Source organism: Syngnathus acus, chromosome 10, assembly GCF_901709675.1.
Source record: "Syngnathus acus chromosome 10, fSynAcu1.2, whole genome shotgun sequence".
In the NCBI taxonomy this organism is placed as follows: Eukaryota; Metazoa; Chordata; class Actinopteri; order Syngnathiformes; family Syngnathidae; genus Syngnathus; species Syngnathus acus.
The window spans coordinates 13,507,403-13,531,326 of record NC_051095.1 but is presented as its reverse complement, the minus strand read 5'-3'; positions in this window follow the sequence as shown (position 1 = coordinate 13,531,326).

Genomic DNA, 23,924 nt, shown 5'->3' with positions numbered 1-23,924 from the left:
CAATACAGTTTGGAAGCCTCACAGTCCAAATTCATGCTGACAGTTCACCTCTAATTGGTCGTACAATAATATGCTGGCAGTCTTCTTTTAGTTGGATCCCTTCTTGGGTCACATAGCTGTAGGTGCTGAGCAGCCCAAACTGCCCTTGTTCTCCATGTTGGCAATTGCAAACAGATTTTTAAAAATCTCGCCGTTTTGTCGTTTTGTTTATGCGGAAATACATTTTTAGAGTCTGAACACATATGACATTTTTGAACAGTGCAAGTTTTGGTTCACAGAAAGAAAAGAAAAATTTCTGCAATACCAAGATGCCTTGAGATGGCAGCAAACTCCTAGGAATGGGGTCGAAATACAAAAAGTCCTGCCTAGCTACAAAAACAGATATGCTCAAACCTCATTGAATAAAGCACATAAACAGAAAAGTATATTCACATATTAAATCAAAAAAGAAACATTTTAAGCATATAATTATACCTACACACCAAATCAATAAAGAAGACATAACTAGACATTTTTGATAGGTGGTAATGACAAAGGTTTTTCTAACTTTATGATCTGATATATATTTTTGAGCACTTTGAAATAACAAATGTTTTTTGGTATATTGCCTGAATAGCTTAATGACCCTTAAGGAACTGTTTAATGCATGCCTGATGTTTTTCTAAATCACGGACACTGCCAAAGTCGTCTAAAAATGTTCAGTACTTGATTATATCTTATGTTTTGACTAATGCTAGATGCCAGTTTTCGATTACTACTGAACGTTCTGCACAGAGGGAAATATTTTGCCTAACAAAGAAAAGATACGATTGGAAGCATGATTAAACTAAGAATATAATGACGTGAGCAAAGACATGGAGTATCAAAAGAACAAACTTTGCATAGTCAGGGAACATTAATAGATTAATGATGTCACAGCCAAAAAGCTCACATAGTTTCGTACAAAATGACAAAATTGAAAGAATGATGAAAGAATGAGGTGCGACAGTGTATGTGCAAGAATGGAGGAGAATGTTTACAGGAAGGTCACTTGGAGATAAAAACCAGCAGGTGCCAGAGGGAGTCAGTCTAAGGAACTTAGACTGGCTTATCAGCAGAAGGTCCAGAGAGCCTCCACTGCATTCTCCTATCATCATTGTTTGTGGTCTATTTTTTCTATAATTATAACTCTAACATGAGAAATTATTAACATTTCAGTTTCTTCAGTAGTGAGTGCTGTTCCCATTACTGTACTCTACAGTCTCCATTTGATACAGCTGCCCATCGTCTCCTTCTGGATACGTTCGCAGTCTCCTTACCAAACTGTCATTGCAAGTAATGCAGTTTCCAGCTGTACTATTTTGAAGTACAAAAACTGTAGCGCTGGTACTGGACGGTGGGCAATGTTGATTAGTTGCAACTGAGCGATGAGTACATTACTTTTGAAAACAGTTGGAAAGTGTTCTGAATGTCTGCATGGGTAATACAATATCCGGAAAATGCATTTGTTTCCATTGCACAAACACTTGGCCCGCATGGAAAGGCAAATCAGTCCCTGGTCAGTACTGACCACCAGAGCCGCACAGCTCCATTTGCAGAGCTGCTCGCTGTTTTGAAACAGACAGTAATTGATTTTTTTTCTTTCTCTCTCTTGTGCTAAGCATTCCAGTTTTGCACCATCTGTTCATTCTATGCTTCAGAAGCCCTTTTCGTCGGGCGAGCCCGGATGTGCATTTGGAGTTTGTTGACCGACCCCCTTTAGTGCGTTTCTCTCAAACCGGCAAGCACAAAATGGAGTTTCCAGATGATCCATGCAAACAAAGCTGTCCAGCAGCAGATAACAAAGGGTCACTCATGTTGGAGCAGCCAGACTTAGAGTCTGTGTACTTTACCGCACGTGTGTATGTGGAGTCCAAAAGGATGATCCAGCTGTGTAGTAAAGACAGCAAAGACGTCTATAGGGACATTCTTGCCTGCTGGTGTTATCTTTGCTGCCATTCATGCCTTACTTACAAAAGCTGGCTACATTTCTTCAATCATTTCGATATAGTATGTAATGTATTTCAAGTTGCTGTGTCGATGGAGTCGATATTTTGCTTAGTCAGACTGCATCTGTAATGTCCCTGCACCTCAGCCATAGTTTCAAACTAACAAGCTTGCGACAACATTATGTGTAACAGTGCATTTGCATCTCTGCGGGCATGCCGTTAAGTTAAAAAAAATGGGAAGAATGGTGTTTTATTAGTCCTTAAAGAGCAACTCTGTTGGCTGGGGATCTTTTCCTATTTAACACACTGTCTGCAATTTGCAGCATATGCACATTAGATTAGCATTAGATTCAAATGGAAAAAAAATGCTTGCAAACATAACAACCTTTTCACTGTTAGAGAGACTATGTGGTGCTTGTACCCTTGGGTTTGAAATAGGATCATTTCTGTTTTAAAATTTCCATTTTTAAATTACTTCGACATGGCATGACAGGTTCAAATCCTGTTCACAGGCCCAAAAGAATTGACCTTCTGAAAAAGATTTCCCAAACTGCTTCTTGAATCCCTATCAAATAGAACTTATTTTATGATATTCTTGTGTTTTGAGGTTCACCAAGGGATAGGAATGGAAAACCACTTCTTTATTAGAAGGGTTTCCCAGGAATTTGATTCCTATGGGAGTCATATGCTTGTTTGCCTGATAAATCCGCTTAGCGATCCCTCTTAGAAACAAAAAAGAACTGTCCCTTTAATTGACTGAGTCTCGGCTGCAAGTGAGGCCGCTCAAATTAGGCACTTCATTGTCGAGTATGATTCAGCTGACGCACTGGAGGCCAAAGCAGGGGCCGAGAGGACCATATATAAAAGAAAATCGGCACTTTAATCGTGGTTCAGCTCCTGGTGAGTCCGCTCAAAGTGACTTGTTCTCGACCAAGATTGGGTTAATGTCACGGCATAAATGTGGGAAGACTGAGAGACAGGCAATGTATTCGTTGGTTTGACGCACATATTATCAAGAGGTGACGTTTTTATAAAATGCAGATTTCTATAATTGCGCAAACCCAGGTCACATGTTTTATTATTTACAGAGCAATTATTCATTTTGTGTCTGTATTCGTTTAAAAGAGATCTGATGTCCTTGCTGCATATGGAAGGGTGATCAATGTTTGAAGCTCTCTTTGACTGTCAGTCTCAGTCTTTGAAGTTGTATTACTTAAACGGGTCAAGTCAAAGAATTTCTTTACAATATGTTCTTTGCCCTCCCCACTAGTCCAAACATATCATTCTGATGAATAAATTACATGAAAATAATATTATAATATATATTATAATATAATTCAAGCAGCAAAACCCATCCGTTTTTATCCATCTCAGTGGTGCTTTCACATTATTTCTTTACAGCCAAAATTTCACCTTGCATGGCATGCAATCGTACCAGTAAGTCTGGAAAAAGTGCTGCGTGCACATTTCATTGGTAAGAATTTAATTTTTAATTTTCTCTTTCAAGGAATATTTCTGGGGGCTACTTAAATATTCACCTGCATCATGCTGTCAGAACCATCAACAATAAAACGAAAGCAAAGCCCACAGGGACAAATTTGCTGCAATATGTAAGCCTAATCTCTGGAGGGCACAAGTGGAGTTGGTTCTTTGAGAGGCTCTCATAACGCCGAGCCTCAAATGCTCTCTTGCAGGTAGAGTTTTTTTTTTTTTTCTTTTACTTGTTTTGGATCACATATCTAGGGATTGTTTTGACACTACTTCGGTCTCCATGCAAAGATTTGCACGGCGAGATGACGAATCATCTTGCCCGCTCAGTGGACTAAGGCCCCCCAAATGAAAAATGCAGAGTCAATCTGAGCTGCTGGCAGGGATCTGTGTGTTGAGCCACAGCTAATGCACTGATGATAGCTGCCAGATCCGTTGCATCCCTAGATGGACGTGGTAAAGAACGCGCCCACTTTTTGCTTGAGGCAAGCAGCCATTGATTCCCTTGCCGTATGGACACGACATTAATGAGAGATTCGTTATTGCAGACATGGTCATCGATCTGTCAAAGTGTCAGCTCGCGGGAGGTCAAGTGGCTTTGCTGATGCTCCCCATTTAGTAGATTTCACCACCAGACACTCACCTCGAGATTAACATTCACAGTCGAGTGTATTAGTTGATTCATGGGAAGTATATTTCAAAACCAAAAGGGGCAGAGTGGCGACGAGAAGCCTGGAAAGGACCTCGTCTTGCTTTTGGTAAGAACATAATTTGATTTGATAATCAGCAATACACTAAGTCTTGTCAGCCTTGATTTGTGTTTTTGCTTTTGCCATTCAATAGTCAAATGATCAGACTGGAAATGGTGATTATCTTCTAAGCGGGAATTAGCTACTGAGTACATTGTTCATTTGAGCAAATAAATACCTCTCTCCAAATAAACACCTCGAGCTCATTCTTCCCAACGGGGAGGGGGAAAATGATATTAACTGCACTCATCACAGTTCATGAACGATCATTTAAACATGGACATCTATTATCTACTGATACAATTTGTCTAATTCCCCAAAAATCAGCATTTATGGATACTATTCCTCACAATGCAACACATTCCTCCAATACAAAAATGCTCCATTTTGCTCCAAATAAGGTACAAGGCGTTTGTTTTTCTGGTGAGAATATGCTCAGTTGAGCTATGATTACATTTGCCAAATAGAGACATCATCCTACTGCGCCAGACTTAACGGTAACTTTACACAGGCAGTGACACGGTTACCTTTTTCGTCTTACAGACTGTATCGTGGTTCTCCAATTATGTGAGAGTTGATAGCTGAGAGGTGTACTAAAAACCGTGTTGGAAAAGAGAAGCACTCAATGGAAACTTGACGCTATCAGTGCTGCCTCATGACTGCACATACTGCTTCTTTAGTGCACCAATGGCCTAGTTCCTTTTATACATGTATATAAAAGTAAAGTATACTATAATTTCCGACCTTTCTTGTTCTGTCTGGATTTAAAACAATACCAAAATAAATACATATAAAATGAACCTGAAGAGTTGGGTATGAAATTATTTGAAAAAGGTGAAAACCAAGGATTTCACTTTAATTATATAGGGTGTTTCATAAAGTACGCAGTTTTTAAAAATGCAATAAATCAGCCAAAATCGATGCAAAATTCAAAATTTTTATTTAATTTCATTCAACATCTATGGCATCCGTCTGTCTCGAGAGACAATGGTAGCGCCATGGAGCATGGAATCACTGGAGTAAAGTACAGCGTCTTGAGTGGCTCAGCAGTCCGATTCTAGCATGACAGTCTCTCCCACAAGCCGGACATACGAATTGAGTTGGTCGCTCTTGGGCCTGAGCTTCCTGTCTCTGTTTCCTGCGTTCACGCTTGCTTTCCAAATGCTGGATTCTTTTTTCCTCGCCTTTCCTGACTCCTTCATGAATGACTTGGCGCCAGGACTTACGATCCATCGCTTGAAGTTCCCAATTTTTTGTGTCGATACCTGTAAGGACCATGTCTCTTTTACACGCATCCTTAAAGCGCAGCATTGGACGACCCCTCAGGCGATGTCCTGAAGCGAGCTCAGTGTAGAGTAAATCTTTTGGGATCCTTCCATCATTCATGCGGCGCACATGTCCAAGCCATCTCATTCGACGTTGACAAAGCAGGAGATGCATACTGAGGGAACCAGCCTTTTCCAGCGCCGAAGTGTTCGTGACGCGCTCTTGCCAAGTGATGTCCAGAATCCGACGTAGACACCGGATGTGAAACCTTTCCAGTCGGTCCTCTTGGCGAGCATAGGTGGTCCATGACTCACTACCGTACAGCAATGTTCCGAGGACGCAAGCCTGGTAGACTTTGAGCTTGGTGTTCACTGTGAGTTTTTGGTTACCCCATACTCGCTTGTGAAGCTTAGTCATAACAGCTGAGGCTTTGCCTATGCGCCTTGAGATTTCGGCATCCAGTGACAAATTGCTGGCGACCGTTGAGCCCAGGTAGACATATTCATCCACAACCTCAAGCTGATTGTTTTCGACACTGATTGACGGTGGTACCTGTATGTTCTGACCCATGACTTTGGTCTTGGTGATGTTCATCGACGAATCCAAATGCTTTACAAGCATTAGTAAAACTGTCCATCAATTGTTGAAGATCACTCTCTGTGTGTGCGACTAAGGCTGCATCGTCTGCAAACAACAGTTCCCGTACTAAAAACATATACTTCAATTTAATAATGAAAAATGATATCGAGCATATGTCCACCTCCACTTTCTCTGCAGGCAGTCATCCGATCGTTGAAATTCACAGGGCTCACATTCACACTGTCTTGCACTACCGCAATGTTTTGTTGCGTTCGAACATTACGGTTTCGACCGGGCGATTTTCTGGTTGCAACTGACCCAGATTCTTCGAATTTCTGTACCAACCTCGAAACTGTTGTTGCGGTCGGGGCATTGTCACGTCCAAAGATCGCGCGAAGTTTACGGACAGTCTCTGTGTAGCACTCCCCGTTTTTGTAATGAGTTTTCACAATAAGAATGCGTTGCTCGATACTGAACCGCTCCATGGCTACAAAATGGAAAAACGACAAATGGTCTTCTAATCGGAGTGATAATAGATAACGAAAATGATAGGAACAGTGCTGACAATCTTCAAACAAAAAAATCCCGCGCAATTAAAAAACTGCGTACTTTATGAAACACCCTTTAGTTATTCTTTTCAGGCACTCATTTTAATTCTATGGTGTGTTTTTCTTTGCATGAGTATATGAAACTCCTTTTTACATTGTCTGTAAAAACCTGCACTTCAATGTTATTTTCCATGTCGCCGCTGTATGAACACAACCTTTTGTATGACGCCAGATGCTGCCTAATGGATTGTCTAATTGCAGCAATATCGCACTTTGGGTGAATTTGGTGTAAAAGCAGAAGTGGAATAAACATCTTCAAGCACTGTCTGTGGATAACAAGCAAAAGCGATATGCTGCAATTATGAATTATTCTTAGCATATATCATCATTAAGATATATTTACTCCGCAACATGAAATTAATTGGATGATTTGATGCATTAACTTGAAACATAGAAACACTATTTTGCTATATTCTGCATAATTAGTTCATCTCCGATTGGCACGGAATGACGGCTGAGGGGAAATCAACAACTGCAACTCATTTCTTTACTTTTTTCCCCCCTCTCCTCCACTCGAGATGTAAAGAAACACATCCATTCTGTCAAAGTGATCCAGCCAGGTCATGTGAGCCATATGCTATATGACTATATGGTGGTTCTCAGAAAGTATCAAACCACTTCAGAGAGTCAATATCGTCTTGTCCTTACCATCAATCGTTACATATTGCCGGCGTTTACAATCATGTAAATATTTTGCATAAATAAAATAACCAACTTGACTGAGATTTGTGCTGTTGTTTGTGTGTAAAGGTTTTTAATGTGGTGAAAAATAGCTGTCATGACCACTTCCTCTTTGTGACTTGCCCTCACACCCATGTAATCACGAGCCCTTTACGTATACACTTACAATGGATGTTATCAATAAACTGCCACAATAGCAGTGCACTACTTCAATTGAGTCCGTCACACTCCTTAACATGATGATACATCGCCAGAATTTGTTTTACATTGTACACATTTCCTTCTGGGTCAGAATAACCACAGATATGGGATTTTTGTAACATGTTAGAAAATACAAAGATTTTCATGAACATGTCAATATCAAAGTCAAAGTCTGCTTTATTGTCAATTTCTTCACATGCCAAGACACACAAAGAAATCGAAATAACGTTCCCACTATCCCACGGTGACAAGACATAGTACACAATACACATACAAGTAAACGACACAAAAAAAAAAAAAAACAAGAAGGCACAAACAATGAATAAATAAGAGTGGTCAATAAATAATAAATAAACAAATAACACAATAAATAAGAGGAGCAAAAATGGAGCAAGTGTGCATACAGCAGACAGTCAGAATATAGCGCAAAATTACAGGACAATATGGCATTGCCCGACTTGGAATTGTTCAGAAGGGTTTAATGTTGGGCGTTATAGCGCCACCTGTTGCTTCGGCATGCAGTTGACAGCCTGTGATTGGATGTTATGAGTGCGGACAGAGATTTTGTCGACGCTAAAGTAGGGATTTATTTTGATTATAGAGGTATATCCATGTACACGTGGACATCTGTTTCCTGGATGAGGATGTCTGCTGTTTCTGCAGACGAGGATGAATTAGCTCCTTCATTTGCATGAAAATAAACATGCCTGGGTGAAATGTTACAGCATGTCAGCACTGATTTAAATGGGAATATTTATATTCTTAAACGAGAAGTACTCGGTGATGAAGGGTCACGAAAGGGAGGAGGAGGAGAGGGTCAGAGGCGAAACATGCAGTCTTTATTATGCGTTGCCGCGGCGACGAAGAGAAATGAGCTTCATTGTGCTTGTGCAGCTTTGTCTTGAACCCTGAACCTGCACGCCATTTCCTCGCTGATGTTTCCACACCGCTCGTACATGTTCACTCCCACCTCGGGGGACAAAAACAATTAGTTCAACTGGAAGGCAAAATATTGCGAAGCTCAAAGGTCACAGGAGGGAACAACTACTGTTAGCCGTTCTGATTGTTAAGTCAACAGCGAGGCTGCAATGTTATTCCTTGCAGTACTGTGAAGTTGAAACCTATTAAGCTCAGTGTTGGGCAACTTACGTCCAAAATGTAATATGGGACAATATTTCATATTGTTACTTGCATTTGAAAGTCACGTTTCTTTACAATATTAAATTACAATAAAACTACATAATTTGCAAACATAGCTGCTAAAGGAGACTTGTAATGTGGATCTTCAACTATATGGTGTCGTGTAAAATGTCAAATATTTTGATTCTACGGTGGGAGATTACAGTCTTTAAAATTTGTGTCAATAAGATGATACAACTACCCGAAATGCTCTTTCTCTCTCTCTCTCTCTCTCTCTCTCTCTCTCTCTCTCTCTCTCTCTCTCTCTCTCTCTCTCTCTCTCTCTCTCTCTCGCTTCCTCTCTCTCTCTCGCTCCCTGTCTCTCTCCACCTACCTATCTTTTCAGCTTCCAAACTCCAGCAAAACGGCACTTTTCCTTCATTTTCGCACTTGCATAGTACTTTCTAATTCATATTAATGAGTCCATTTAGAATAGTGCTAATTCTAATTAGCATGGTTTTTTTTTTCAGCTTTTGCATCAACATTGAGGCCTCGCACGCACTGTGTAAATTTTCCCCCCCAGCTCCATATTCCCCAGGCCGCAAAAAAGTGTAAACGAACATTGCTTTAAATAAATGATCAATCAATGAGCGCCACAGCAGAGGCCATATCATGTACGCTGTGTCCCTGTCATAGGCTGTCAATGTCGACGCGAAACCAGCTTTATAAATAATAAGGCAATCTGCTGCCGGTGTCATCCCCTCCTGTTTTAATAAATAAGCCACTTGTCAAGTGTGCTTGCACTTTATAGTGGAACAGCAAATCACTGCTGCAGAACGCACCCTTCTTTTTGTCTTTGCCCATATTTCCCCAAGATGTATGCACATAATTGTTATTACTATTAATACTGCAAAGAATCATTGATGGCTCTCTTACAGTTAAGGAAGTTTGCGCAAAATATATTACATCCTCCCATGGCTCTTCCACAGTACCTCAACAACAGTTTTTCAATCAAACTGAATTGGATTTGTAAAGTAATGACGTAATGATTTTGATCCATTTTGATGATTAGATGTCGCAGTGAATAACTGAGTGAGGACAGAACGCTGCTTTTAAATCAATGAGATGTCTTTGTCCCAAATGTCTAAATGTAAGTACTAGCTGTCATCAATCGCAGTCAATTTTTCCCTCAACAAATGAGTTTTTCAAATATAATGTAGAGCAGGAGTGCGCTATATCCCTTGCCATAAGCACAGCTGACCATAAAGTGATGTAAGCATATTTGTTCTTATGTTTTGCCGTCGTTCTGGACAATTAAGGACACTGAAATTCACAGGCAAAACACAGCTGAAGGGCTACACTGGATACGTTCACTTGTAAAAATGAATCTGACCAATATATGACAAAAACAGTTTCTGGAAAATGTCGAAATCAAAACTAAGGCGTACACCTCCAATCTAAGCTAGTTTGGCTCCAGTGTTAAATTACTAGGGGTCCTCTTGAAAGGAAACTTTTGAAGGAAATTAAAAGATAGTTAAATGACGTCAACATTACTCGCATGAGAATGTCCAATTATGGTGGAATGAATAATGATGGCCATTAAGCACATGTGATTTACTCAATCTAGGTGTGTGTGTGTGTGTGCGTGTGCGTGTGCGTGTGTGTGTGTGTGTTGAGAACGAGGGCAAATCAATAATGACGGTGAGTCGATGTGTCAGGGTCCTCAAACTCAAGAACCTTCCACTTTGTGGGTTAAGTGTATGGCAAAGACGAGGGATACCAAGGTGACCAGAAACTGAAATTTTCAACGTCATTTCTGCTTTCCAGTTGGTTTATTTTTTTGAGTTTCTTCGTAATTCAACATTGAACACTCTTGTTTGATTGAGTTTAAGTAAAGGTTCAAATTCTCACATAAAATACCTTTTGTTGCTGGCAACGGACATTTTCTTACCATCAACAAGTCAATAATAAACCAAGAAGTTTAAGTAGTTTACATCACAATTTGAGTTCAAATTGTCAATTTTATTAGACTACCAACACAAAATGTTTCTACTTGTGTGAGAGTTTTCAAGATGGCGCCAAAGTCAAGGAGGATAGGAAAGTAGAAATTGGGGTCAAGGAAGTTGCTCGTCGTGATACGTCGCGACAGAGAAATTTAACATCTTTGTATGGGGCGGAGGAGCTAAATGCAGCCTGGGTTGCTGGTGAGAACAAATTAGGCTCTACTGTATTTATTGACGCTTGTTGTTTTGTGTTGACCTTCAGCTGTGATGTCTTCAGAGGTGAGCTCTCTGATGAAGTGGAGGTGCAATCAAAGCTGATTCATGTTAATTATATTATATGATGTAACAGCCATTATCTTGAGTGATAATTGACCTCATTGAGCAGTTGAGTATTCAAAAAAGGCTGACAAATGTAGCAGGTTGACTGTCGGGGGAAAACTGAGTCAGATTAAACTGCGGTTCGGCAGACTGACTAATTTTAAATGGCAATTGTTCCTCTTTTGTCCTTGTCGCCGTTCTAAATGACATGGAATAAGGGTACAAAGTCAACCAGGCAATTTGCATCTTGGGAGCGAGCATCTTTTTTAAGTCCCTTTTAAAGACTCATTTTGACGCCTCTTTTCTGTCATGCTGTTTTGGATAAATGCTCCAGTACAGTCCGCATGAGGGTACAAAGCTAACCGGGTAATTTGACACCAGATACCACTGAGTTAGTGTATCTTAGTACAGCAGCTTGCAAAACATGAGCATTTTCCTGCTTTTGAAAAGCAATTTTCTTCCTTTGAAGGTACGTATATTAAGCCACGTTTTTCAATATTTCAAAACGCCATAGTTTGACACCTTTTTCTTAAAGGGACCAAAGCAGATGGCAATTTTCCAGCTTTTGCGGTAGCCTCTTTTTTAGCCGACTGTACGCTGCCTACAATAACCAGTATTTTCCTTTCCACTTTTTTTTTTTTATAAAAGGCAACAAATACTACTAGATGATGAATTCAAACGGGCAATTTTCCGTTTTCAGACGTAATAGCATAATCCTCTTGTACGCCACCTGTAAAAGTCCCCAACTTTTGTTCTGTGCCGTTCTGTATAAATAACAATGACACAAAATGAGAAATAAAGTCAACATGGTGATTTTCTGCTCCTGGAGTTAGAATGTTAAACCCATTTTTACACTGCCAGGCAAAGCTGGATTTTGCTGCCTTTGCTTTAGTATAAAACACACTGATACTGAACGTACTAGTCTCAATGTCGACTCTTTTTAACAGCTTCAGAGGTTGTATGACCCCTTATGACCCCTGTGCATTGCAGAGTTATAATAATTTATCATAGATCATTTTGACTTTTTTTAAATAGTTTTAATTAATTCTTAGAGTGGGCTTGTTAGCTTTTATTAGATTTTGTTTTGTTTTTGTTTTATTATTTCTGGAGTATTGGTGGAGTGCAAGATGAAAAAAAATATTGTGTAAAAAAAGTAAAGTATACTATAATTTCCGACCTTTCTTGTTCTGTCTGGATTTAAAACAATACCAAAATAAATACATATAAAATGAACCTGAAGAGTTGGGTATGAAATTATTTGAAAAAGGTGAAAACCAAGGATTTCACTTTAATTATAGTTATTTTTTTCAGGCACTCATTTTAATTTTATGGAGTGTTTTTCTTTGCATGAGTATATGAAACTCCTTTTTACATTGTCTGTAAAAACCTGCACTTTAATGTTATTTTCCATGTCGCCGCTGTATGAACACACCCTTTTATGTGACGCCAGATGCTGCCTAATGGATTGTCTAATTGCAGCAATATCGCACTTAGGCTGAAATTGGTGTAAAAGCAGAAGTGGAATAAACATCTTCAAGCACTGTCTGTGGATAACAAGCAAAAGCGATATGCTGCAATTATGAATTATTCTTAGCATATATCATCATTAAGATATATTTACTCCGCAACTTGAAATTAATTGGATGATTTGATGCATTAACTTGAAACATAGAAACACTATTTTGCTAAATTCTGCATAATTAGTTCATCTCCGATTGGCACGGAATGACGGCTGAGGGGAAATCAACAACTGCAACTCATTTCTTTACTTTTTTCCCCCCTCTCCTCCACTCGAGATGTAAAGAAACACATCCATTCTGTCAAAGTGATCCAGCCAGGTCATGTGAGCCATATGCCTCATGAGGCGTGTTGCTGCCCAGCCATGCATTGTGCACATTGTGAGGTCGCTCAGGTCTGTGGTAAAAATGTGGCCCACGTGTCCTCAGGGGACTCAATGGTAAACATTCAGGAGTGACCCGGATAAAAGAGGATTATATCTCTCCCGAACTCAGGAGAGGGTGGGGCAGGGGGAGAGTGGAGGGGGACAGTTCAAGCTGCAGTCATCCAAATGACTACAAACAGCTCATAAAGCTCATAAAGGAAATACTTGGACAGCCTTAAAATGACTAACAATAACTAATATGGGCTGCCAGTGAGTGGCATAATTCTGTATGAGTATTATCAGTGCTAACATGATATAATGAGATACAGTTGCGCAGTGTGCGTGTTTGCTGCAACAGGGCTAATAATATTCACCTTTGATTGACACAGTGAGAGAGGAATTTATTTAACAATGTTTACAATGCTTAGCACAGCACACCTAGAGCTGTTTCTGGTATTGTAAACTGATTAGGGAAAGGAAATAGTGTCACAAATAGTTCTAGTAATAAAGAATGTGCTAATATAAAATGATTAAATTACGGTAAAAATAAATACTAAATATAGTTCTCTATCATTTCAACAATTAAAAGAAATGGTGATATACTGTTGCTGAATTGTGCTAAAAGTGTATTATAAATGTAATACCTTTTCATAAAACAGTACATTTTATTGTTTTAATAACGTACCGTGTATCCCCGTTATAATGTAATTTCATTCATTCACTTTCCGAACCTCTTATCCTCACGAGGATCGCGTAATTCTGTTCTTAAAATAAAAAACGGAAGAAAAGAAAAACACAAACAAACAAAAAAGCTTTCATCCATGAGTTTGGTAGGTCAGGTCGAAAATGAGCACCAAGCAACAACCCCTGGTGTTCTTTAAAGAATTTTTTTTAGGTGCAGCCTTGGTTATGAAGCAATCAGCAGCTTGTGCTTGAACTGTTTCCTTTCCTTGCACTGCCTGATGCGCTGGGCTCTGGGCCTCTGGCACTGCTTTCTTGGGGCACTCTGAATAATCAAACTGCACATTTTAACAATGCTCTGAGTTTCCAAATGGTCAGCTTGAAGCAGTGCACGCTCAGAGTGCGTTCCCAAAAACACCCACGATAAGGAACAATTTTGCATCCGTGTCCGAGCTCTACTCTTTTTGGTCTTGGTATTTGTACTGTAAAACGAATTTCCCCCAAAAAGTAATTTATATTCTGGATTCACTTCTGTTTTTTCTTCTTAACGATGCATTTTTTGACTGGCGCCACTCCAGAGCGACATATAGTAAAAATAAAAATACAGTCCTGAACATTCATGATCATTCATTTGACATGATTTCCACCTTCACATAATTCCTTTGAGATGAGACAAAGGGCACATGGTGTGACATTCATTCGAGTGAATGACCGCTAATTCATCTTCTAACTCCCCTCGAGCCACCCAATGCCCTTAACCCTTTTATAGCCCCACTTCCCTTCCCACTCCCACTGTTCTTTGGTTCTCCCGCCATGAAAAGGGCGTAGAAAGAGGAGCACACTTCAGGTAACGAGGACTCTCTAGGGAGTTCCTCCGATTGCCTCCAGTGCCGCTAATTGACTTAGTGCGAGGTTGCCCCCCCAGTGACAGGGGGGCAAGGGAGGAATTTCCTGTTTCTGCATGGCCAATTTCAGCGGCTTCCTGCAACAGCGTTTGGAGCATGCACAATGCACTTTGAAATGATTCGCCCAAGTCAACAACTGTGTTAAGATGTTGATTCCTGTATATATTGTTCAACCACCATGCAGACAGTCACCATCTTGGTTGACGTAATGGCTGCAGTCCAAACATTATCCAAATTCATTCATAATAATAATTATTATTATTATCGTCATTATCATTATTACGGAGAATGGAAATTCATTCTAAAATGATACTGGAAGTATGAAATCACAGTTGAAGTGCAAATACCAAGAGTGTTGTTTCGTGATGTGTGCGCTTCCATTGAGTTGCGTTGTTAGCGGTACCTGAATTATTCGTATAATGAAATGGCCCCATAATGAAATAACCCGGTGGAGGTCCTTCTTTATGCGTGGTCAATGGAAATGATGGAGGATGTTGAATGATGGCACAACATAGTGTGTTGGGGCCCCCCGAGGTGATAGAAAAAAATGTCCCATGGGGGAAATGATGATGAGGTAAAAGGGGTGATGAGCTTCTTTTTACCCATGGAGCTCTTTTCATTACTGGAGACAAAAGGATAAAATTCTTCATAAAAGGATCACAGGTGGGCTTTTAGTGGGCTTGATGCAAATGAAAATTTATCATGGGATTGGAGTGTAAGCGTTGAACGTCAACAGGATCAAATGTACACCTTCGAATAGTGAAAACGTAGATGAGCCTTCGCCGGTCATAATTGATTTGATTAATTGATATGTTGAAAATAGAAACAAACCAAATTTTTTATTCTTAGAATGGACTGTTGAAGCGCAGTTTATGTGACTTTTTATCATTTGAATCCAATTCAGTAAAAAGCATGTCTGCATAAGAAAATCAATCCTCTTCTACATGTTAAGGGTATCAAAAGTTGCTAAAATAATGGCACAGAAAAAAATCAAGGAATTTCTTTACAACAAATAAAATGTGTGATTAACTATGAGGAAGAAAATGAGATCAATCACAATTACCGTTTTTTTCCGTGTATAATGCGCCCCCATGTATAATACGCACCCTAAAAATGGCATGTTGATGCTGGAAAAAAGCCTGTACCCATGTATAATACGCACCCAATTTATTTATTTATTTATTTATTTATTTATTTTAAGTCCCAATGATCGTCACACACGCAGGGAGGCAATGGGTCCCATTTTTATAGTCTTTGGTATGGTCTTAACTAGGCTGGATGTATTTTTTTTTTTTGGCGTTGATTTCTCCGACTGCCCATAAAGGCACCACCGCGATCAGATGAAAAGAGAGGAAAGTGACGTGCGGACATGTGAAAAAGGCAGCTCTGTATGGGAGAGACGTTGAAGAGGAATAAAAACACCCTTGGAAACCAAAACTTGCCCCTCGTCGTGACTCGGAGCCGCAACAAATGTTTCGGATTTGTGTAGGGTACATTGTGACAGCAAACGGGCAGGTGATCGAGCAAGCGTCTGATACGAGAGCATTGCCTTCGGATGGAGCGTGTTTGAAGTGAACAGCAGAGACGAAAGGAACAAGGCAAAGTGTTGTGAAATAAAATATTACCTGTAATACGCATTTTGTTATTTGCTGATTGTATTAAACCAGTGGTTCCCAAACTTTTGCAGGCTGGCGCCCCCTTTGGCTCCCCAGTGAATTCCTAGCGCCCCCCCCAAGGCACATATGGAAACAAACACCTCTTTCTTGATATTTGGTTTGCTGCAATTTGAAAAGAGAAAGGTTAAACACAAATGTGTATTTCACAAATAAAACCCAATTTAGTATTTAGTAAACCAATTTATTTTTTAGCAGTTTTAACTGTTTCAGCAACATAGAATCGTAAATAAACATTCCACCAGTAACCTTCATTGTCTCACACGTAATATTAATGGGATGGATGTGCTTGGTGCAGGGACATAAGCTTCTCAACATCAGGCTGGAACTCACTAAGAAGAAGTCGTAGATCCCCGCGGTCAGTAATTTTCAGTCGGTTTCTTTGCTTGGAAAGAAGCAAGGTGACTGCACATATTAGCTTTGCGGGCTCGACTGGGGAAACATGTCACGTGACCGGGACGAGTGTCTTGACCTGAATTAATTGATCGTCGATAAAAAAAAAAAAATTCGTCCGGTGCCGGTCCGCGGCCCGGTGGTTGGGGACCACTGCCCTAACCAGCTCAACACAACACAACACGGCGCGTTCTGGCGAGTCCCCAATTTCATGTTGACTTGAACTCAAGATGATGTTGACCGCCAGAATGCGGTTTTTATTATAAGATAAAATTCTGAACATTACAAGCTTGAAATTACAAACCTGAGCTTTTGCTTTTGTAGTCTATGCTGTCGGATCTGACTGGGCCAGAGCGGCGTGTTGTGTACAAATCGACTGCCGCCCCCCTACCGCCCCCCTACCGCCCCTTTCTTCCTCAGCGCCCCCCCAGATCTTTCCACCGCCCCCAGGGGGGCGGTACCGCCCACTTTGGGAACCACTGTATTAAACTATCACATTCATTGTCAGTCAAGAAGAGAAGAGGACTATTATCCCTTCTTTGACGAAATGAACAGAGCACAGTACAAACACACTATTGTTCTTTCGGTATTTATTCAACCCACATTCTTTCACATGACAAGAAGAGAACAATACATAAATCAATACTCGTACCAGTACCATGATTTTCTTAAAAAAAATAAAATAAATAAAATAAAATAAAAAAAAATTCTACCCATGTATAATGCGCACCCCAGATTTTAGGACAATAAATTAGTTAAATTTTGCGTATTATACACGGAAAAAAAACGGTAAATATTTTAATCATTTGACAGCACTAGTTAATAATACTTACAAAATTAATTTGGAATTTAATATGAAAAAATAAACACAAGAAATGAGCACACAAAATAGTATGGCACACATACAATTTAAATAATACAATGAAATAAATAATACAAATGTAAACATTTTTCCAACAAATATATAGCAAAGATATCCCAAACAGTGTTTTCTTTGAAGAAATAAACAACTAAAAAGACTACAAAAAATAAATGAAATATATAAAAACAAAATCAATTTAAAAAGCCTGTAAATGTAATTTCAGGAAAAAAATATTTAGAAAAAATACAATAACACAAAAGTGGAGGTTGTAAAGGCTGCTTGTACAACATTCTTTGTTTCACTAAATACATTAAATACAGTGCTTAACCCAACTCTGCATTGGTAATTCTGTTCCTGCAATGGTTGCCAATGTGCAGCTGTTTAACAGAATGGATCCATTTAAAGACAAAAATCTATTCTGATTGATAACCATGAACTTTCAAACTGTAATGTATGTTATTACTTAATAAACATTTCAAATGTCCACTATCTACTTGCATTACCCAACATTGAAATTACATGGAAGAAGAAAAAATGTGTTTTGAATTGTTCTATGCTGGCCAAGATTGTAATCAAGCCAAGTAACTGGCTAGCAAGCATGAGCGTGACTGCGCGAACGCTCATAGTGAACAAAAACGCTTTACATGATTGGTCCCGGACTTGGAAAGCTTTGTCTCTCGATCTGTCTCATGCAACAAGGATGTGGAGAACGTCCTCAGAGAGATGAGTTGGGAGATTAAAGATGAATAGTCAAAGTGTTTCCTTCCGACGCCTCATTTGGTCTGCATGAGTCACACAACATTTGCAACGTGACCTTCTGGAAAAGTCAGCCGCAGTTGACTCTTTGCCCAAATAGCTGCGAGGTCAAATTTGTAGCCGTGTTATGTCACTTGATGACATTCCCACAACTTTTTTGGAGCAATCCTCATGGCTGACAATGTTGACCTCTTGCCTTGTAGAGACTTGGACATTTAATGAAATTATACTTTCTCTATAAAAATTGCAATATATCTCTCAGAAGGTGCGAGTCGGTACATTTTGCCAGTCCGTCAATTGACAGTCTCTCATTATTTCAAGCCGAACCATAATTGTCAAATTAGTCAGTTCGTCTTTTCGTCGTATGGTTACTTTAACCGAACTTTAATCACTATTTTCTTGAACGTCAGCAAAAAAGCATTTTCAAGGGTAAACAGCAACGGTGGGCGCATCATTAAATTTCACCGGTCAGTGAAATCGTCATTCACCAGAAGCCAGCCCACCAGTGCGTGATTGTTATTTCAACCACATTTTTGCAATGTCATTACAGTTTGCGAGACGGTATTTCAAAACTTGTTCAAACCACAACTTCACAATCACACAATGAAACTAAAGCCTTAAAAAGTCAACTTGGTGGTGTTGTAGAATTAAGTAAACTGATGATGTCAGTGCTAGATCAACACAGGCTTTGAAGTCTTTCTTTCTATTTTTGTGTTTCACTGCAAGGACTCATCATCGATGCATTCATGACCACTGTTTTTTTTTATCCTAACGCTTCCGCCACATTGTCACTGCCAAAATCAATGTTTACCACGTAGACAGACGCCTCATTTTTTCCACGTTAGGCTCACGTCAATGCCACTCCTTTTCATAGTATCAGAGGAGAATTAATTATTTTGACAAGTTTAAACAACTTGGTTCATATTGTTAAGGTGTTGTAAACTTTACATCACTTTGTTTTGCATCACTTTTCAACACAAGCTGAATAAAATGGAAATGGTTAAAAAAGTATCCGAACCACGAGACTATTCTATTTTGTCATTAAATATGTTAAGTATCAATACAGCAAAATTCAACACAAATTTTGCATATGTCATATTTTTCCAATGTCACATAGCCCTCATGCAAGATCCAAGTCTGGAAAATCACTACTAGGTAAAATGTCCAAATCTGAGGAAATCACAACTCCTTCAGTAATTGAACAAGTGGAAAGCAAAAAAGAAGCACTTTTATACAGACTTGCATCAAATTTTACACCATTATCACACCATTTTTGAGACATTTAATTCTATTTGCAATTGTACCCCCCAAGTCTTCTAGAGAGTCCATAAATGATGTTTGTTGGAGATGTGTATGTTATCACGAGTCAGCTGGTAAATTATTTTTTCAAGAATATTAACTTATTTTGAGATTTCAAACTAGTCATGACCATATAATCCTACTTTTTATGTGTTAACATTTTTCAGACTGAATCTTAGACATGTTAATGCCTATTAAGAACTTATTTTTAGATCAATGAATTCATCAATGCCTTTAAGACTTTAAGGATCTTCAGGAAGCCGCTGTCAAGTCTTTGAGTGCAACCAAATGAGTCGACAGTGCATCATTGAGAGCCAAACGTTAGTGTCAGATAAGAATAGTAACGTGTGTCTCCACTTCTAAACATGTCGTCCTGCCTGGCTGGTCCAAGAAACGAGCATCTTCATCTGTTCTCAGGCCCTCATAATGATGATAATGGTGATGTGATGATCATGTTGTGGATGATGAAGATGATGCTGGTAGTTGCAGCTGGATGAAGCGTGTGTTAAGTAGGTTGCCACGCCAACAACAGCAAACACGGAAGAAGATTAGCACTTCGGCCAGCTTCCTCTGGATAAAAAATATTCTTTGGAGTCCTATTCTGATAAAAAGCCACCAATTTTGAATTTATTCAATCTCCAAAATGCTAGTGATAAATTTGCATTTATAAACAAGCACCATTTTTAGTTACGTTGAAATAAATTGATTTTCCCCCACATTTATATCTCGTTAATGTATGACCAGGATTATTGAAGTTGTTGTTTTTACGAGAGACTATTAAATTTTTGAGGGGAACCCCCCCCCCCCCACAAAATGCCATCGATCCCTTTACTATGCACTTTGTGATACGCATTGTGCCTAACTGAGCATTGTTATGATATTCATCAGCTCTGGCTTGGGGCAAAAATTATCTGTCTTTTCAAAGACTTTCTCATCCATGTGTCACATCGACTGTGCAATTAAAAAAAGACCAAAAAAACCTCAGTAATTAATGAGAGCGACACGCCAAACATTTGCTCAAGCGACAACTGAACAAATAGTGCAGTGGCGGTGTGTGTTAAGCAGATAAATAAGTGAATGGACATCTCATTTCGATGCTTTATGCCACACTAGTAAAATCGACAGGTGGCCTGTGTGTATGTGTAGTTAATTCTAAATGCTGTGTCATAAAAGCTGACATACAATTACAATGCACGTTGGAATTACGTTAAGTTCAGTGGTACGTACATGATACATCACACCAAACAATAAAGCACAAAAGGCAACTATCATCTTTTATTTTGCATGCCAGCTTGTTGGTGAGTTCCCTGGCTCAGAAGAAATAGAAAATGCAATTTTCTGTCTGATTGTTGAAATGTACTATCAGACTTGAAGTTGGAATGTTTTGAATTGATAAAAAATATATATATATAGAGAGAGAGAGAGAGCGAGAGCGAGAGCGAGAGCGAGAGAGAGAGAGAGAGAGAGAGAGAGAGAGAGAGAGAGAGAGAGAGAGAGATTCCAAAAGCTTCATTGCTCTTGCCATGAACTCCCGAAACAGTTGACTCACAATTCCATAACGCTTTTTTGCAATTATAGATTTGCATTGGAATTATTGTGAGTAATGCACGTCTGGTTATTTCCACTCCATTTTTTGCTTGAGATCTCTCTGCACCATCTGTACAGTTGTCATTGTTTGGCAACCAATGCTCCACTTCCATTTCGTAGGACTCTGTACGAGTGATGTGCATTCCAGTTCTTTTAAGTGAAGTGAATCCTTAGAATCAGTTCACTCAAAAGATTCGTTCAAACGAATCGTTCACTCACGAGCCAACACTACCGTCAATGTGCCCAACCGCTTGGCCATCGGTGCTTCGAAATAACTTCGTTCTATGGCTCCACATGTCCTCAGCACTGCAAACTTTTGTGCTGGTACACCATATGAAGTAAATAACGGGATTTGTTTTTTTATCTCATCTAATATGTATCAAGCATACGAGCTGGTGTTTTAGAACAGCCTAGACAAGTAACAAAAAAGAAAAAAAAAACTTGCTAAACTTCTAAAAAGTTGCTGCTTTATTTTTTTTCCCTGTTGAGAGAAGCACGCAATGCAATGCATGTAGTGCAGAAGTTCGACCAGCGTTAGGGAATTCATGCTGAGCACATTTGGCATGGGTGGGGAGTCGAACCCTAAATATGAGGTGTTCGAGCGCAGCGACGAAGCCACTCGCCAATCGTGACGAGCTCGGTGGGCAACTCGCTTTCATTTCGAGTCATTCTTATCCATTCAGCATTTCGGTCCGCGCGCGTTAGGTAAGTACAAAATAGTGTTGGCTCGTGAGTGAACGATTCGTTCGAAAGAACCAATTCCTTTCAGTGAGCGAGAGTGAACGAATCACTTCCTGGTCGTTCTTTTTTCAGTTCATATCACTTCAACCGGTAGGTGTCAGTAATACGCATTGAAGCTGGTGCCACCTCGCCGTAAAACAAAACGAAGAAGAAAATGACGTAACTTCCCGTTCACGAACGAGTCGTGAATTGCATTTCCCGTTCACCGACGAACGAATCTGCGAGTGAACAAATCAGTGAGTGAGTGATTCGCATTTCCAGTTCATCGCGAGAACCGATCAGTGAGGGAACGAATCCTGACTTTCCCGTTCGCGAACGAGTCAATGGGTCAACTGCCTTCCTTCCCGTGCATCAACGGATCAGTCAGTGAACGTGTTGCGTCTCCCTCCTGGCGTGAACTATGTAAGCCAGAATGTAGAGTTACGATTTGCCAAGGAAAGAAAGAACCACTCACTGAAACACCACTTCTTTTATGCGCGTTTTCTCCAAGCTAACGGCTAACTTTATTGCATGAAGGGATGCGCCGTTATGCAACAACGGGGAGATTATGCTTCTCTTTGGGTAATCTTGATTTTATAATAGAGTAGTTTTTAAATAACGTGTATGCATATATATGCCTAAATATTGTTATCCAATATGTCTACTGCAATTTCACATTGGATTGCTGGTTTGAAATTTACTTTTATTATTATTATTTTTTTTTAATAAACATTTATGTTAAAACTTGTGTGGTGTTTTATTTCTTGTTTTTACTTTCGCCAATTAAAACATAAAAATCAGACATTTGGTTAACTGCTGTATATGACAATATGTGTAGGTACACCTCATGGACACTTCAATAGGTACACTACACGAGGTAAAAAAAAAAAAAGAATAAATAAATAAAGGGTTAATTGCACAATAGACTTAGGACTTAGGACTTAGACAGAACTTTATTGTCATTTTGTCAACACTAGGTGTGTACAAAACGAATTTCGTTGCATACGGCTTTCAGCAATGTAGAGGTATTTCGGCTGGTTAAAAAAAAGTGACATCTATATAAAAATATGAGATAAGATAATTATAAAGTACAAAGTGCAGCAGTGATAAAGTATGTGAACAGTGCAGGAGACAAAAACAGTATTTACAAGTGTGCAGAGGAATGCTACGTTTGAATGTTCAGCAGTCTGACGACAGCAGGGAAAAAACTATTGCAGAACCTGGTGGACCTGCAGCGGAATGCTGCGAAACCTCTTCCCAGAGGGCAGCAGGGAGAACAGTCCATGGTGGGGGTGTGATGGGTCACTGATAATATTTCGGGCTCGGGACACGCAGCGCTGGGATGACAAGTCCTGAATGGAGGGAAGAGGAGCCCCGATGATCCTCTCTGCTGTCCTCACCACTCTCCTCAGGTTCTCCAATCGGAGGCGCTGCAACCTCCACACCACACCGAGAGACAGCTTGTCAGAATGCTCTCTATGGTGCTTCGGTAGAACGTCCTCATGATGGGTGGGGCAGGTGGGCTCTCCTCATCCTCCGCAGGAAGTACAAGCGCTTCTGTGCCCTCTTGACCAGTGTTGTGGTGTTCACAGTCCAGGTGAGGTCGTCTGTGATGTGGACTCCCAGGAATTTAGTGCTGCTGACCACCTCCACAGCTGAGCTGTTGATGATCAGTGGAGCGTGGTGAGGCTGGTTCTTCCTGAAGTCGACGATGATCTCCTTCGTCTTCTCCACATTCAGGATCAGGCTATTTTCTCTGCACCAGCCCACCAACTGCTCCACCTCCTCTCTGTAGTCCAATAAAAGCACGTTTAGGTATATTCTCACACCTGGGATCGAACCACGTTTTTACTGAGCAAGAGCCCATGTCACTAACCAGTCGGCTATTTCGACCTGACAACCAACCGTCGTATGCACTGTTTTGTACTAATGATGTGCATTCCAGTTCTCGAGTGAACTGAATCTTTAGAATCGGTTCACTCAAAACACTTGAAAATGGCGGTGTACCTAATGGAGTCTCCAAGTGACGTCACAGATCAAACAGCCAATCAGAAAGTGGGGGTGAGGGCGGGTGTGGCACTTTTCACTTAAACCAGGGTGTCGACCTCCAGTCCTCGAGGGGCCGCGTTCCAATATGTTTTCCAAGTTACCCTCGTTAAACACACCTGCGTGAAAAGATTTTGGTCA